Raw genomic sequence first — 15,233 nt, forward strand, 5'->3', positions numbered from 1 at the left:
ATTGGGGGGCGAGGGTGTTAGGGTTTGTTCATTGCATTTAACTTGCTAGGATGACACGATACACGAGTAATTCTAGTCTGAAATGTCCAAATACAGAATGCTTGGTTAAAAACTTTTTGGGCTCTCTGGTAATGGATCAGGTTCTTTACATGGGTACTGAACTACAGACAAAGCTGTAAATGCAAATAGTTGTGATTTGGGTACCCTCGATGTCATTTTGTGACCCAAGATTAGCACTTAAAGGACTGATTCCTTGAAGCATCACAAATTATACCAGGTTTAGGCATCCACTTCAGCTGACAGAAGGGACCTCCCCAGTTAATTTAAGGAAAAAAATAATGTGGCCAAAATGCTTTGCATGGAACAGGATGTTTACGCAAGTTTGGTGAACACAGCTGAGATTTTCTGAAGAATTGCTTTGGTGGTGGTTGGTTGTATCTGGGATTCAGACTGCTTTTGGTTATTGTCTGCTGGGCTAGCTGATAATTGCAAGCTATCAATATGTAGTCTTGAGTTAACGGAGCAACATTTGGAAAGGAAAAGTCTGTGATGAGTGCTTGAGTGCTGTACAGATGATATAGTGATCACTGCAAAATATGTCTGATCTAGTGATTTGAGTTAAAGAGAAGTGTTTTCAGGAATCTGACCTGGAGGTAAGTGGTGGCTGGTCATGTCCCAGTTGTAGTACAGATATGTGGGCCTGTTTCCTCTTAGAAACTGTGATATTCCGTGGGAGGTGGAAGGTGATCAAGGTTGTGATTAAAGGTAGGGAAGATGAAAAAGATGGGAAAAGAAAGAGTAGAAAGCTCAGTTAAGGCAGGAGACTAGTATAACTTGGGTTACTTAATCTGTTTTGTATGCCTCGTATGCTGCTGTGACTGACAAGAATTTTGGAGCAACTGTCCTGCTGTGGGGCATGTCAGCAGTTGGGATAGAAATGGTCTGGAATTTAACAATGGATAAGATGTACAACAATAAGAAATCCTTTGGGTGACATGTTATAGAATATTTAAAAGATTCCAGATACCCACATCTTATAAGTGCATTTATGGCAATCCTTTTCCCTGCTATAGAAAAAATTAACTAGTTCCTGCTTGGTGTACTTGGTGCAGAGAGAAATCTGCTTCTACTGTTGTAGAGGACTGGCACTTTTCTAGTCACTTCTCTAATTCTTTAACTGTCCTCTCCAGAGATGTAAAATATGAGCACTTAGGAAGTACTGAGTGACTAGTCAGTCGTTTTGATATGTGTGTATAATTTTATCTTCTCACCCCATGATAATTTGGCAGAGGTCCATGTTTTATCTGTGAAACAACTCTGTAGCTTATGAATATTGCTGTAATACTTGGAAATACAAGATATTTATGTGTTAAACCCTGTAAGAACCCTGAGTTCAAGTTTTTATTTATTAATTTAACTTTCTTGGTTTTTGAAGGACCAAAAAAATGCTATGTCTTGAAGCTTATTTTCTACAATCAGACTTTTTGGAAATTGGCACTACTAGGTGGCTGATCAGTTTTTTTCTGATTGGTAAAAACGTTGAAATGAAAGGTTTCGTGATGAAACAAGAATGGTGTAGGGATAAGTTTCTTAACTGCAGAAAGGAGTGTCAGTGTAATAATCTCTGCTAATGGGGTTTTAATTTAGGTAAAATCCCGTCTAGCAAAAGCTTTTGAAAAACATGCTGATGGAACAGTGATTCCTAGATTTTACGGTTGGACTTAACTATATGTGGGGTTAAGCTTTGTGGTTGTATTTTGTTAAATAGTTCCAGTCAGATACCGCAGTTCTGGCCTGTAGTTTTGTGCATCAGTATTATCAGATGAAGCATAACAGCAAGTAATGAGTATTTATATGTGTGTATCAAAACAATTGGTGCACTTCAAGTCATGAATCTCTTTGAAATTGCATTATGCTTATATTCTCAAGGACTGTGGAGGAAATAGTCTTTGTTATTATTTAGTGTTAAGTGCTCCCTTTCAGCCATCACGTGGAAATTCTGCGAGTCCTTGTTGCACTGCACAGGGTGGTTAACTTTCATAAGCAAGTTGTGCTCTCTGAACTGCTCAGTTCATAGTTTAGTTCCAGTCTGAATGTCCTACAGGTGGATTTTAATGTTCTGTACGTGACCAAATTATGTGCTCCTTGTATTTGTCAGCATCTTCTGGTAGAGCCCTGATTTTGGAGTAACAGATACCTGGTGTTTCTAAAAGTGTTGGACTGGATTTTTGTGCAGGTGAGTATGCTGTAAGAACTGGTTAGGTGTTGAAAATCCCAAATACTCTTACAGACATAATTGCAAGAATGAACGTAGAGTATTTTATAGTACATTACGCTTAAGAAACATACGAGAGGTTCTTGGAGTATTTTCAACAGTCAGCCTGTAAACTTGGCACACTTAAGACCTTGGGGAAAACAGACTAGAGGTGCTAAAAAAAAAATTGGCTCTTCATTCTTTCTCAGTCTCTGGGTGCCCAGGAGCATTCAGAGAAGTAGTTCTTTTCTGTTCTCCTGATTCACGAGTCTCCATTTGCAGAAACTCACTGATCCCAGGTTAAAATCCAAATGGTTGAGTTATGAATACATCCTAGCAGGTAGCATTTGAGAGGTTGCTTTGGCGGGGTAGTGAAAGCAGGTTTTGCTCAGAGAGACTGCACGAGCAATCTGTAGTAATACGGGTTATCCACAGAGATCAGTGCAAACAAAAGTGAGCATGTTCTTTGTCTGGCCAGGTCTGAGTCAGCTTCTGTTTGAAGCTGTATTCTGAATTAGGAAGATTCTTTATTTCCTAGCAACTCGCATCTAAGGATTGTAATAATCACTTTGACAACAGATGTTCACTTGTTGGTATCTACTATTCAAAGTTATTTTTGTCCCTTTTTAAAGTTTGTTTATTAAATTCAGCCAATAATGGAACACCCAGTCAGTAGAAAGATGTAGTTATACATGAATTTAAATATATACTGCACTTGGAATTTGGAGGGGAAAACCACATTTACTTATACCATATTTTTATGTGACTATTGTGTTTTTCAACAGGAGGTTAAGGTGGATGGATGTTAAAACTAAAGAGTAGAGTAGGAGAGGAAAGGGTAGCAAAATCTTTCCTGGAAGAGAACCTTGTATGCTGGGGAGGCTAGAACTGTGCTTTCTCCAAGAAAGCCTAGAAAATAAAGTAAACTGTGCTTGGAGTGATAGTGTTTTGCCACTCTTGGGCTCATAAAACTGCAGTAGTTGTATTTGTTGCCAACTTAGTTTCATGATATATTTTTTGTGCTTTTTATTTAGTGTTTCTGGTTTTGTGTTTTGGGGTTTTTTTGTTTTGTTGGGATTTTTTTTTTCTTTCTTTCTTTTTTTTTTTTTTTTTTTTTTTTTTTTTTTTTTTTTTTTTTTTTTTTTTTTTTTTTTTTTTTTTTTTTTTTTTTTTTTCCTGGAGAGGGGTGATTTTTTTACCAGAGAAGTAAGGTGAAAAAATGCCTGTGGAGCTTTGTCTGCTGGACCAGTAGACTATTCTCAGTTTATACTTTTTGTATTCTAACATGGCTGTTGAATGTACCCAAGAATATTTTGACTTTCCTAAGGTATCCCATTCTGTCTGGTGACGTATTTTACATAGGCTTAGTGGTTTTGGTGGGAGGGTTTTGGGGGGTTTTTTTGCATTTATAAGAGAAAATGCAGGAGTGTTAGAGGTTTGAACTACTCCATTAAGAGGGTAAGTGGAGAGTTCCCCTTTGTTTTGACACAAATGTCTTGGATACAGAGAATGGAATCTTTATAGGTAGCTACTTCAGATTAGTGGTTTTCAAAATTTTTTATCCTTTTGATAAAAATAAAGATTTGTCTTAATAAATTTTCACTGTGAGAATGGAGAGTGGTTAAAAAAGGAATCAAAGCCTCGGAGAATCCTTCCTGCTGTGTTTTGTGATGGTGTGTTCAAAGACTGTCCTGGATTCCAACTGAAGATATGGTACTCTTGTATTAACACTACTGTCTCCCCAAATCACAAAGTTGTTTCCTGGCAACATACCCTAGTGTGTTGCCAGTAACCTTGTGCTGATTGGATGTATTTCTGGGTTACTTTCATTAAGCAATTGTCAAAATAGCATGTCTGAACACAACCTGGAATCTGAGCTTTACCCTTTATCTGCTCATTCCCACCCAAACTTAAGCGGCATCATTAGACTCGACAGACGTACTTCATGCTCTGACATGTGAGTGGTAACCTGGGAAAATAGTTTGTGTGAGCATCGACAACATTGTATGTACTGAGGTATTCAGTGTTGACAGCTGGGAACCATATCCAGGTATCTGCAACTGTGTGCAGTTAAGCTTGAAAATCATTTGCTCCGTTTGTGCATCTGTATAGTTCCATTTGGTAACTGCTTCTCTAGTACTAAATGAAGAGTTTGGTCTAAAATGTATTGATTGGTAGGCCTATTCCCTTTTGGTGATAGGTAAGCTATAGTATGTTAGGGATCACCTACTTTTAAAAATCTGCGGATTTCTACGACATTTAAATTAGGTTACATTCCACCTTATATTTCTTTTATGAGAAACATGGCGAGCCAAGAAGAATGGAACCATGTTTTACACACATTGCAGAAACAAAAGAACTGTCCAGCATTCAAGAAAAATTTCAGGGATGTGCTATATTCATAAAACATATGAACTATGTATTTCAGGGTTCTGCTAGTGATAAATTGAGTCTTCCCTCTATAGCCTGAAGGCACTTGGAAAGTCTGCCCCTTCTCTGTCCTTTAGAAAAGTTAATTGCAAAGGAATCTTGGCCAAAAAATCTAAAAAACAATGGACAAAAAGTTTGGATATTTTCTAGAGTTCTCATAAAGCACAGTGGAACGGAACCTAGATCAAAATTGCATAAAAATATGCATCTGTTTCTTCTGTCTGCTGAGAAATGGGGAGAGAAGGAAATATCTGAGAGCTAGATGGTGAAGGGGAGCTACCAAGCGAGTGTTAAGGCTACTTGAGTAGTCTCTAGAGCTAGACAGACTCCATGCAGAGGCACTGGTGATATGGGATGGGGGAGGGGGGAGCAGCACTGGGGAGAAGGAGGGAGCAGTGGAGGGAATAAGAGGAAGCAGGGAGGATAATAAAAGTCCCTGCTTGGTAAAGATTAGATTTTGTTTGGTTATAGCAAATCACCTTAATATGATGGGAAGATAAAAAGATATAAAAGTAGGTGACATCACACTGGTAATTAAAATACCTGTTCTATGCCCCATTTCAGGTTTGTGGTGTGTGGGATTGATTGATTTTGGCCTCAGGCAATGAGCGACAGTGAGAAATCTGTGAAGTTTTCCTTGGTGGCCAAAACAGAAAACTCCAGATCAATCACCCTAACAACCACTGTTGTAACAGCTTTTGTTACGATTTGCTCCAGATGGTATTCGCAGGCCATGATTCTAGTTTGGTTCAAGGTGTTGTGCAGAAGCATTCTTTGGGATTAAGTGGTCCTTGGTGGTGGGGTAAAACCAGCTCCTTGCTTGAAAGCGTGACTTTTCAAAGTCTGCTTAGCCAGATTGCCTTAAATTTCTTGTTTATGGGTGTTTGCTTTTGGTGTGACATCCAAGTTCAGTGCTATTCAGAGAAATAAAGGCAACGCTGTTGAGGAATACATCTGGTCCAGGTAGCCCGTCTCACAAGCTGCAGATTGAAATACAGGTTGAGCTCTGGGTGGAAGCCCAAGACAAGAGGTCATGAACTGCGAACCTTTGGGATAACAAAGGGCATGAAATAACAAAGGGCGTGAAGATGCGTGGTGCCAGGCATGTGAATGGACACAGAGACACAGCAGGAGCTGGGAATTGCCGACCTTGTGGATGACAAAGGAGGTGAGGACCGGTGACCCCAGCGAGGTGGATGGACACAAGAGTGGGGGGCAGGAGCTGTGGACTCAGGAGAAAGAGCAAGACTGGGGCATGGGTGGACTGTGAGGGTATAAAAGCCCACGGGGTCCTTGGTTGGGGGTCCCTCTTTGGACACACCAGCTCAGGCTGTTTCTGTGTTACTGAGCCGTGAATAAATGGCTTTATGAAATGTGACATCTGAGACTTCTCTGTAGGAAATCTGGTCTGACTCTTCTGGGTGTGTAGGGAGTCGAGCGGGGTACCTGTTGGCTCACTGGATCTACCTCCTGTGAAGGGGCTTCGGTCCCAGTGAAAGTCTCTGGCCTTGGGAGTGTGACTGCCAGAGAGTCTTGTGAATGGTCAGACTGGGACATTTCCTTAATGGCACTTGATAAATACATAGTGCCAGGACTTGAGGCTAGTGTTCAGTGTGCTCAAGATACCAAAGTGCTGCTTCCATAGGGCAGCAACACCACCTTGTGTTTGACTGGAAAGGCAGGATAAGTGGTGTTCTTTCATGTGGTAGCTGTAACTTGTAGAACTGGTGCATTAATCAGTAGTTGAATATCCTGTACGATTTGTACACCTTGTCAGAGCCACAGCTAGCTGCTTCACTCTTCCATTTGCTAAATAGAGATTTATCTCTGTTTTACTCACTGGTAACATCCTATTGGCTTTTTATGGCCCCAGCAAAATCAGAACTTCCCTGGTGTCTGGATCTCTGGTGTGCACCAGATTTATTGGTGGGAAGTTTGCATGTTCCTTATTCCAAGAGTTTCATGAATGGTAAGAGTATAGACATTTGTAATCCTGATTGACCTGATTGGTCTGTTCTAGTATCAGGGTTATGTATGTCTTTTGGTAAGAGTTCTCAGGCTTCTCTCTCTAGATCTGCCAACAAGTCTGAAAGTGCAGCATTTCTATCAATCTTCCTCAACTTTATGTTTAAAAGTTTTCTAGTCCACTGTTCATACATAGATAATTAAAAACCTTTTATAACATTGTTTAGGAATATTACAATGTTAATTTGAATTTACTGTATGTTAGTCAGAATTTTAATAGCTGCTGTGGATTCCAAGAATCATTTTGGGGAAGCCTTTAGTAAAACTACAGTAAATTTGCAATTTCTCTGATTTCCCTTGACTTTTTTTCAGGGCTAGCCTTGCCCTAAGCATACAAGGTCAAAAAAAGTAACTATGCTTCCAAATGACATTTCATCTTTTTCCTTGAGGGGGCTGAGAAATGTGTTACAAACAAACCAGGAGCTTTTTTTACTTTCTTGAAGCTTCAGAAATTGTTCATTCTTCACATCTACTCGTTTCCCTACTCTATACTTTTTCTCTCTTACAATATGTATTTGTGTCTCTGAATAGGTACATATAGTTATTGTGTGCATAACTATATGCATGTTGGAATGCTACTAGTATACAAAAGCTAGTACGTATTTACGTCCACAAAATGTAGGCAAAGAACAGGCTGCTTAGTAAAAGGACTTCCTGCCTAGTATTTGCTACAAATGATCAGGAAATGGAGAAGGAATCACTGTAGTTTGACAAGACTCAGTTTCGTAGACACCACCAGTGAGAATGAGGGAATACATATGAAATGCCTACGTTCTTCCAGGAAAACCTGTTTGGGAGGGAAGAAAGTTTTTCATGTCTTTTTGTTGTTTTTTTAAGGCATTCAGGAAACAGGTGCTGGACCTGGAAGTACATAACGTTTTCTTCTCTTTCTGAAATTCTGAAATATTGGCAGGGTGAGCTTTTCTGAGCTTTTCTGCCTTAGTTAGATTGCAACATGGGAAGATGCCCAAATGTGTTGGGAGTGGTGGGGGGGTGCAGTTGGACAAAACTGGTGGGGCAGTAGGGTGGAATCCCTTAAGGGACATTTAAAGAAAGTGTAAGCAGTTATTCAAGTAGTTCTGAACGTACAGATGGTTGGAAGGACATGAAGGGAAAATGTTATATTTTTCCCTAGGGGTCTGCTATTACAGTTGGGATACTGAGAGAACAGACTTGTATTTTGCCACAGCTCTTCTTATATGCTTATGTAGGAATCTTGTTTCTCCATCAAGGAATTAGGTGGTGATGCAATATTAACAGAGCTAGGATGGTTTAAATATCTGAAGAATGGTTTGTGTCATGAAACTTCTCATAGTTGATCTCTCTTTTTACTGTGAAGTGTGCCTCAGTATATATAATTTTTTAGATGCTTGACTTATTATTTCATAGTACTAAGTGTAACATTGTGTTAAGATGAAGTAAAACTGTTCTGGGTTTCCTGTAGTTGAAATGTATAGTTGACTTCCCTAGTAGCTTGCTTGTTCACTTACATCTGCTACCTCAAAACTGCAGTGCTGTGATATAAACTCAGCTTGTTCCAAGACGCTTTGCAAACTGAAATTAGCACTATATACCATTGCCTCCTGGTTAAAATTCTCAATAAACTTAGAAATGCTCATTGTCCAGGTGTTCCTCCACTTGTGCTGATTGAATTCAGGTGAAAATAAAATAGTTTAGCTGGAAGGGACCCTACAACTGCCTGATGACTTCAAAACATTAAAGCATGTTCTTCAGTGTATTGTCCAAATGCCTCTTAAACACTGACAGGCTTGGAGAATTGACCACTTCTTTAGGAAGCCTGCTCCAGAGTTTGACCACCTTCTCAGCGAAGAAATGCTTCCTGTTGTCCAGTCTGAACCTTCTGTTGTGCAGCTCTGAACCATTCCCACACATCCTATTGCTGATCTCAGAAGTGATCGGCACCTCCCTCTTCACTTCCCCTCCTCAGGAAGCTGAAGAGAGCAGTGAGGTTGCTCCTTGGCCTCCTTGTTTCCAAACTAGACAACCTCAAAATCCTCAGCCACTCCTCATAGGACATGCCTTCCATCCCTTCCATCAGCTTAGTTGCCTTCCTCTGGACACATACAAGGACCTCAACATTATTAAACTGTGGGGCCCAGAACTGCCACAGTACTCAAGGTGAGGCTGCACCAATGCTAAATACAGCAGAATAACCACCTCTCTTGACTTGCTGGTGATGCTGTGTTTGCATCCCAGGATGTGGTTGGCTGTCCAGACTGCCAGGATATACAGCTGACTCACATTGATCCTGCTGTCAACCAGCCCCCCAAAATCCCTTTCTGCAGGGCTCCTCTGCAGCCACTCCTCTCCCAGTACTGGATGCATAATTTGGTATTCATACGTGTTAAATTTTATCCCACTTACGGTTATCCAATGCTCCAATCAATTTAGAACTGTCTGCAAGGACTCTTGTTCCTTTAGAGAGTCAACAGCACCTCCCAGTTTGGTATCATCAGCAGACTTGCTAATGGTGTGTTCACTCCACAAAAAGTCAGAGCTTGGGATAGCTGAGACATTTGGTTGCCTTAACTCATTAGTAGAGCTCAATGACAGAAATTTATGGTTAAAGTAGGCACTGTGTGGAAATGAAATAGGGGGAATTAATACATTTGGATTAATTAATACATTTGTCTTCTGGATTTGAAGACAAAAGTTCAAGATAAACTTTAAAAATGTAGAGTATTGGCTGTTGTGTCTAGGTATACTTTGAGAAGAACATGTAGGATTTTTAAAGCATTAAAGTGTGTTTTCATTTTGATGATTAATTTATTAATTAACTTCCATTAAGTATTTTAAAACTCTAGACATAATTGTTTGCAGTGACAGATTTTATAAAATTCTTTATGAAAGGCTTGTGTCAACTTGTTTTTTATGAACTGGTGCACAAGAAACTGCATCTGCTCCATAGTTATCTGTAATTGTCTTTCATTTGAGTGTCTAATTGTAAGGAAGAGCTTTTAGGGTGTTAAATTAATGTCATATCTTTAGAAGTAGAAATATAACCAATTGAGATAGGTATCCTTTTTATCAAATACAAAGTTTTCAGAATTTTAATAGGATAAATATGATCTTGTGTCTTTAGTAATGCAGAAAACTGAGTGGTCACAGAACTTTGTGTGATGTGTTTTGTATCCACTACTCTGGAATAGAAGTTAGGTAGCTGTTGCCGTGTTTGAACAGTTGGTGGCTCCAACGCTTTGCAGCTATCACAATACATAATGCTGAAATGAGTTAATTCAGTTCTAGCTGTACTGAACTAGTTAGAAATGTAAAAGGAAAATCAGAATCAGGAACTTAGTAAATAGCCAAACACTTCCAACTTGCATTTTAAGCCAATGTGTAAATACCCCCTCATAATTCTAAATAATCATAAACTCCACTATTGCTGTGTAGCTTAAGATAAATTATAGGGGGCTCCTTTTTCAAGTGCCAGTTCAGAATCAGTAGCAATACTCTCAAAACCAGTATAGCTGACAGCATCCCTGGTCCATATTGCAGTATTATACAGGTAGGAGAGATGACAGCCATCCTGACCAAGAAAAAGGAGGGAGAGAATAGTCAATCCATTTCTGGAAAAGAGGCAGAGATGAGCAAATACCATGTAGACAGTCTTTAAACTGAGACTTGCACAAGTGCTTATGTAAAGGGGGAAATGTTTTTGTTTAGGTGTGGAAATAAGGGATTTAGTGGGCAGCAGAGTTTGATAGAGCAAGATGATAACTTCTTAATGGAAGAGAAGATACTGCTTAGCTGTCTTTTCAGTCATTGCAGGAACGCTTAATAAACACAAGACTTCAATAGGATGAACAAAGTTGTAAAAAATGCACCCTTGCAGGTACAGCTTAGCCCTCCAAATTAGCGAGGGAGAGAGCAGCTAGAGAAGACGCAGCCAATGAAAGCATACAGTGACCCAAAGTTTCATGCAAGTGCAGTCTCTGTGTAGCTTTTTGTTTCTATAAATGTTAAGTGCTGATGAAGTTCTGTTTGGGGCTGAAAAAAAGGGGGGAAGGACATGAGAAGCCTTTCTAATGTGCAAACATAATTCCTTATCAAGACCCTTCATTTTTGTTTCCTTTTGTCTCCTGGAGGAGACAAAAGAACAAAAATAGCCTTGCTGATCAGAATTTGTGTCACTTTTGATTGCTGTATAGCATCGTGCTATCTTAGCAATGTTTTATCAAACAGCATATTCTAGCAAAGTGAACCCAAAAAAATGTATCAGTTCAATACTTACCCTCTCTTTTTTTCTTTTTAAGTTTTTTGAACTAATTTCTTATATTAAAGTCATCTAAGAGTTGCACTTGAAGACAAAGCTGCAATATAGTTGGAGATACAGTATTTACTGGAGAACCCCCTTAGCTATTCTTCTAAGCCTAGAAAATACTTTCCAAATATGTTCTGCAATCACTTTTTCCTAGCTTTTAATAATATTTCTATTATTTTAACATATTGCTGATAAATTTTATTGAAACCAGTTAGTACTAAGTACTGAGATTAAATTTACATGCTTGTGTTGTCCAGACAGCACTCTGGAACAGTCAGCGGACAACAGCAAACTAACATCTCAAAGTATTTACATGCTACAATATCTAATTCTTTTTCCTACAATGGACTTTTAAGTCGCTTACACGTAATATGTAGTTTCCATGAAACATATGTTAATGCTGTTGGCAGGACAGGAGGAACACACAACTCTGAGATCCTCATCCAGGATATGCCTCGAGCTAAGACTAATCACGTCATTAATGGGGAGCAGTTTGTTTCCAGTTTGTGAAAGATTTTGTGTCTATATAAGAAAAAACATAGGTCTTTTCAGTGGCAATAAGACACAGTATGAAAATTTGTGGTATCTGAGTATCTCCTTAAGCATACTTTTTTTTTTCTTTACTGAGGACTTGGGCCTAACTGTTTTCAGATAATAATTTGATTTTTCTGTTTAATACAAAATGAGAAATAAACATGAAGTACTGCTTCACAAGTAATTCAAGGATAGCAGTATTCATGAAACCTTGTTGAGTGGTGATTGGCTTTGGTACCCACAGTAATCCCAATTTCCACTTGAAGCTTTTTCCTGTAACGGAGTAATTTTGGATATCTCATACCTATAATACCAGAGAAATACCCATTAACAAGTTCTTATGGGCATATAGACATTAACATCTTTATACACCATGATTTTTATTTTTAAAAAATTAAATATAAGATTGGAAATTGACATTGTATTGTGAATTTCATTATCAAGTTCATCAGTTTTTTTTGTGTGCTGATGGAAATTGTGTCCTGCTTTAGAGCAGTGTATAGTTCGGGAAGAAGTTCAACAGCCTTTGAATAGAAAGTTGTGGCTGTATCTTCTGTATTTATAAGGCAAAAAGAGATCAGTGCTAGCGCTTTTAGATTAAATACTTGGTTGTGTAGAAAGAGATTGGAGCCCAGTGCTCCCTCCTTCCTGTACTCCAGTTTGGTATGCTCATGTTCAGGTCTTCCCCAGACCAGCTGCTACAACTACTACAGTGCATGTTAAGATAACATCAGGGACTTCACTGCATAGCCTTGTCACTTTAAAAATACATTAATATCTCATATGTTCACCTGGGAAAGGTGGGGAAACTTTGGATCTGTGTCAAGCAGACAGAGACAGCCAGTCACTTGCATCTTGAATGCATGAATGGTATTGAAGAAAAGGAATGTGTCTGCATTAATTTTCTTTGATACTCATTTACATAAGATTTACTGTGTTTTGGTCTGAACCTGAGATTTGGTTGGAATTCTTTCACTTAGTTTGTCAATTCACATGGGACCTAATGGTGAGGTAGGTCACCTGCTCAACACAGGTAGCATGTAGCTCCTAGTGATCTAAAAATAGATGCCTAGAAGTTGTTATTAATGGAAACTTTAAACCTTTACTGACCTTTAGGAGTGCATAGGTCTGCCCTGACTTTTAAAATGAAAAGAAAACAAGAGATTGAATGTTCACCCTAGAATATCTGAGGAAGTCTCCATGGAAACAGTGTACTTAGCAGTAAGGAGAAATATTTTTCAAAGTACATGGCTGACTGCTGAGCTATGTTTGAGGTACAAATTATTAAATAAATAAAAACTTTATGAAAATAGATATGCAATTAACTTCTGCGTACAGTACTCTGAAACGAATTCTTGAACTTAGAATTACTGTGAAGAACTGAAGCTCTGTCTGCGCAGGCAGGATCCCGGGGCTGTGCTTTTACACCCCTTTTTCTTTCACTTTAGAGCTCGGGGGGGGGGGGAGGTGCGGGGGCCGAAGGGAGGACTCTTTCCCCCCTGGGGGTGGCCTTCCCCCGCTGTGATCCCAAGCCGAGGGTGCACTCTTGGAGCCGGTGGCGATCGGTAGCCCCGTGTTTGCCCGCGCACCGGCCCTGCCGGACCCCCTGGGAGCAGCGTCAGCGGGCAGCGGCACGGGAGCAGCGCTTCCTCGGGGCGGCCTGCCTGCCTGCCAGGGACCTTTCCCTGGGACACGGCGGCTGGGTGATTCCACCGGGAAGATGGAGAACATACGGGGAGTTACGGAGAGGCCGCGAGCTGGGACGGAAGGGATGGTGGGGCCGTAATGCACGGGGGAGGCGTCACACTGAAGTTTAGATTGCAATATAAGTTAATAGTAGAATAACATTTGTTATGCGCTGGGGGGCGGGAGGAGGCAGCGCTGATTGTCTGTGATTGTTGAAGATGTCCCTGCTCATTGTAGGAGAGTTGAACTAGATGACCTTAAAGGTCCCTCCCTAACAACTGAAACTATTCTATGATTGTAAAATACTTCTCTGTGGTCTGCATCTATTTCCTCAGTGTTCTCTCTCTCATCTGTCCCTCCCTGACGTCTCAGCTGGCAACTCTTGTCACTGCAAGCATGAAACAAAATACTGTTTTCTCATTAAGATTTCAAAAAGATTTTCAGTTAAAATTCATAATTTTTTCCTTCTTTTAAAAGAACTAAAAAAACCTAACCAACATTTTTTGAGAATTTATCTCCAAATCAGGTCAAACTTTTGCAAGACTAGTATCAACTCTATTTCAGCTCTACATTTAATGGACTATTAGATGAATTAAACTTAGAGTTGTGTGTGAAGTTTTACTGGCCTCACTAAGTTTATAGGGTCATTGGTAAGAGCGTGGGACTGTGTGACAAAAATGCTGTGTAGCTTTTAGTCTTAGCTGACTAGCTTAATTATCTCAACCTAAAATAAGAGAACTGTTTTGTTCTTGTTTTCCCCTGCCCCCCCCCCCCATGCTGTTACTATAATTTCAAGAAACTCAATTTGAGTGCTAGGATCCCCACTCTGTTTAAAGCTGTATGAGAAGCAAAAGGATAGTATTGGAACTAAGAACTTACAGAGAACATGTATTAGACCAGAAGTAGATAGGTAGAATTTGCCACTGGGACATGGTGTGAACATACTAGTCAACACAACAGTCTGTGTTCTTAATAAAAAGCTTCCTTAACTGCTGTGATATATATCAAAATAATAGTAAAAAGATTTGCAGTAAAGAAAGATTTGAAGGGTGACTTGGAAAAATGAGGCAGCTTCATGAACATTTGAACTACTTTCAGATACATGAGACACAATAGGATATAGCATGAAAGCATTTCATTGTTTCAGAAGTTGGAGGTGGAGACAGGTCCTCTGGAAGCTGGAACACTCCCCTTTGCATCCTGACACAGGAACAGTAAAAGGATATGCAATTAAAGCCAAGTGACTTGTGTTTGGCACAACAAAGAATGTGACAAAAGTGCATGTGGTCAAAGTGACAGGTTGGAAAGGGTTATTTTTGTAGTAGCTCTGTGAAGGGATGCAAACAGGGAAGATGGCACAGGCATATAAAGCCTTTTCAGTAGCTACAAGATGACAGTCCAAAGGAGATGAGCAGGAAACTTAGTGCCGTGTACCAAAAATAATAAAAAGGTTCGTTTTAGCTTGATGTGATTTAGAGCAATAAATTGAAGGTATAACCTTCTCTGGCATTGTGCCAGCATTTCAGGTAATACAGTGGTATTGTTCATGATTAAGGAAAAGAGGCAAAGGGACAATTTGTGTTAGGTGTATTCTTTAGTCTCCTTGAGCTGTGAGCTAGATATCCATGAGGAGCCACGAAGAGCATGTGTTAAAGCTTTGGTCAAGAAGTTATAAGTCTGCAGTCAATGATCTCTCATAAACTTTATATATATACAGATACACAATCATGTTAAAATAAGTCCCTTTCTTCTGCATATGATTAAAAACATGCAAAACTATATTCCACAATATTGGATCATTAAACTTGTTAGTTAAAATATACCTTTTTAACACTAAACCCAAGGAAACTTTGAAGCCTAAAACCTGCAAGAAAATTAAATGAGAATTAATTGTTTCCTTCACACTTGCTATGCTAAATTTATTAAAAAAAGAAAAAAAAAATTGAAAACCCAACCCCCAAATTCCCCAACAAACAAAAGCCCACTTCACCTTATGGACTAAACTAGAATCTTCCTTGT

The sequence above is a fragment of the Pipra filicauda genome, unplaced genomic scaffold, assembly GCF_003945595.2.
Source record: "Pipra filicauda isolate LSUMZ 115617 unplaced genomic scaffold, ASM394559v2 scaffold24_size8852520_pilon, whole genome shotgun sequence".
NCBI classification, from domain to species: Eukaryota; Metazoa; Chordata; class Aves; order Passeriformes; family Pipridae; genus Pipra; species Pipra filicauda.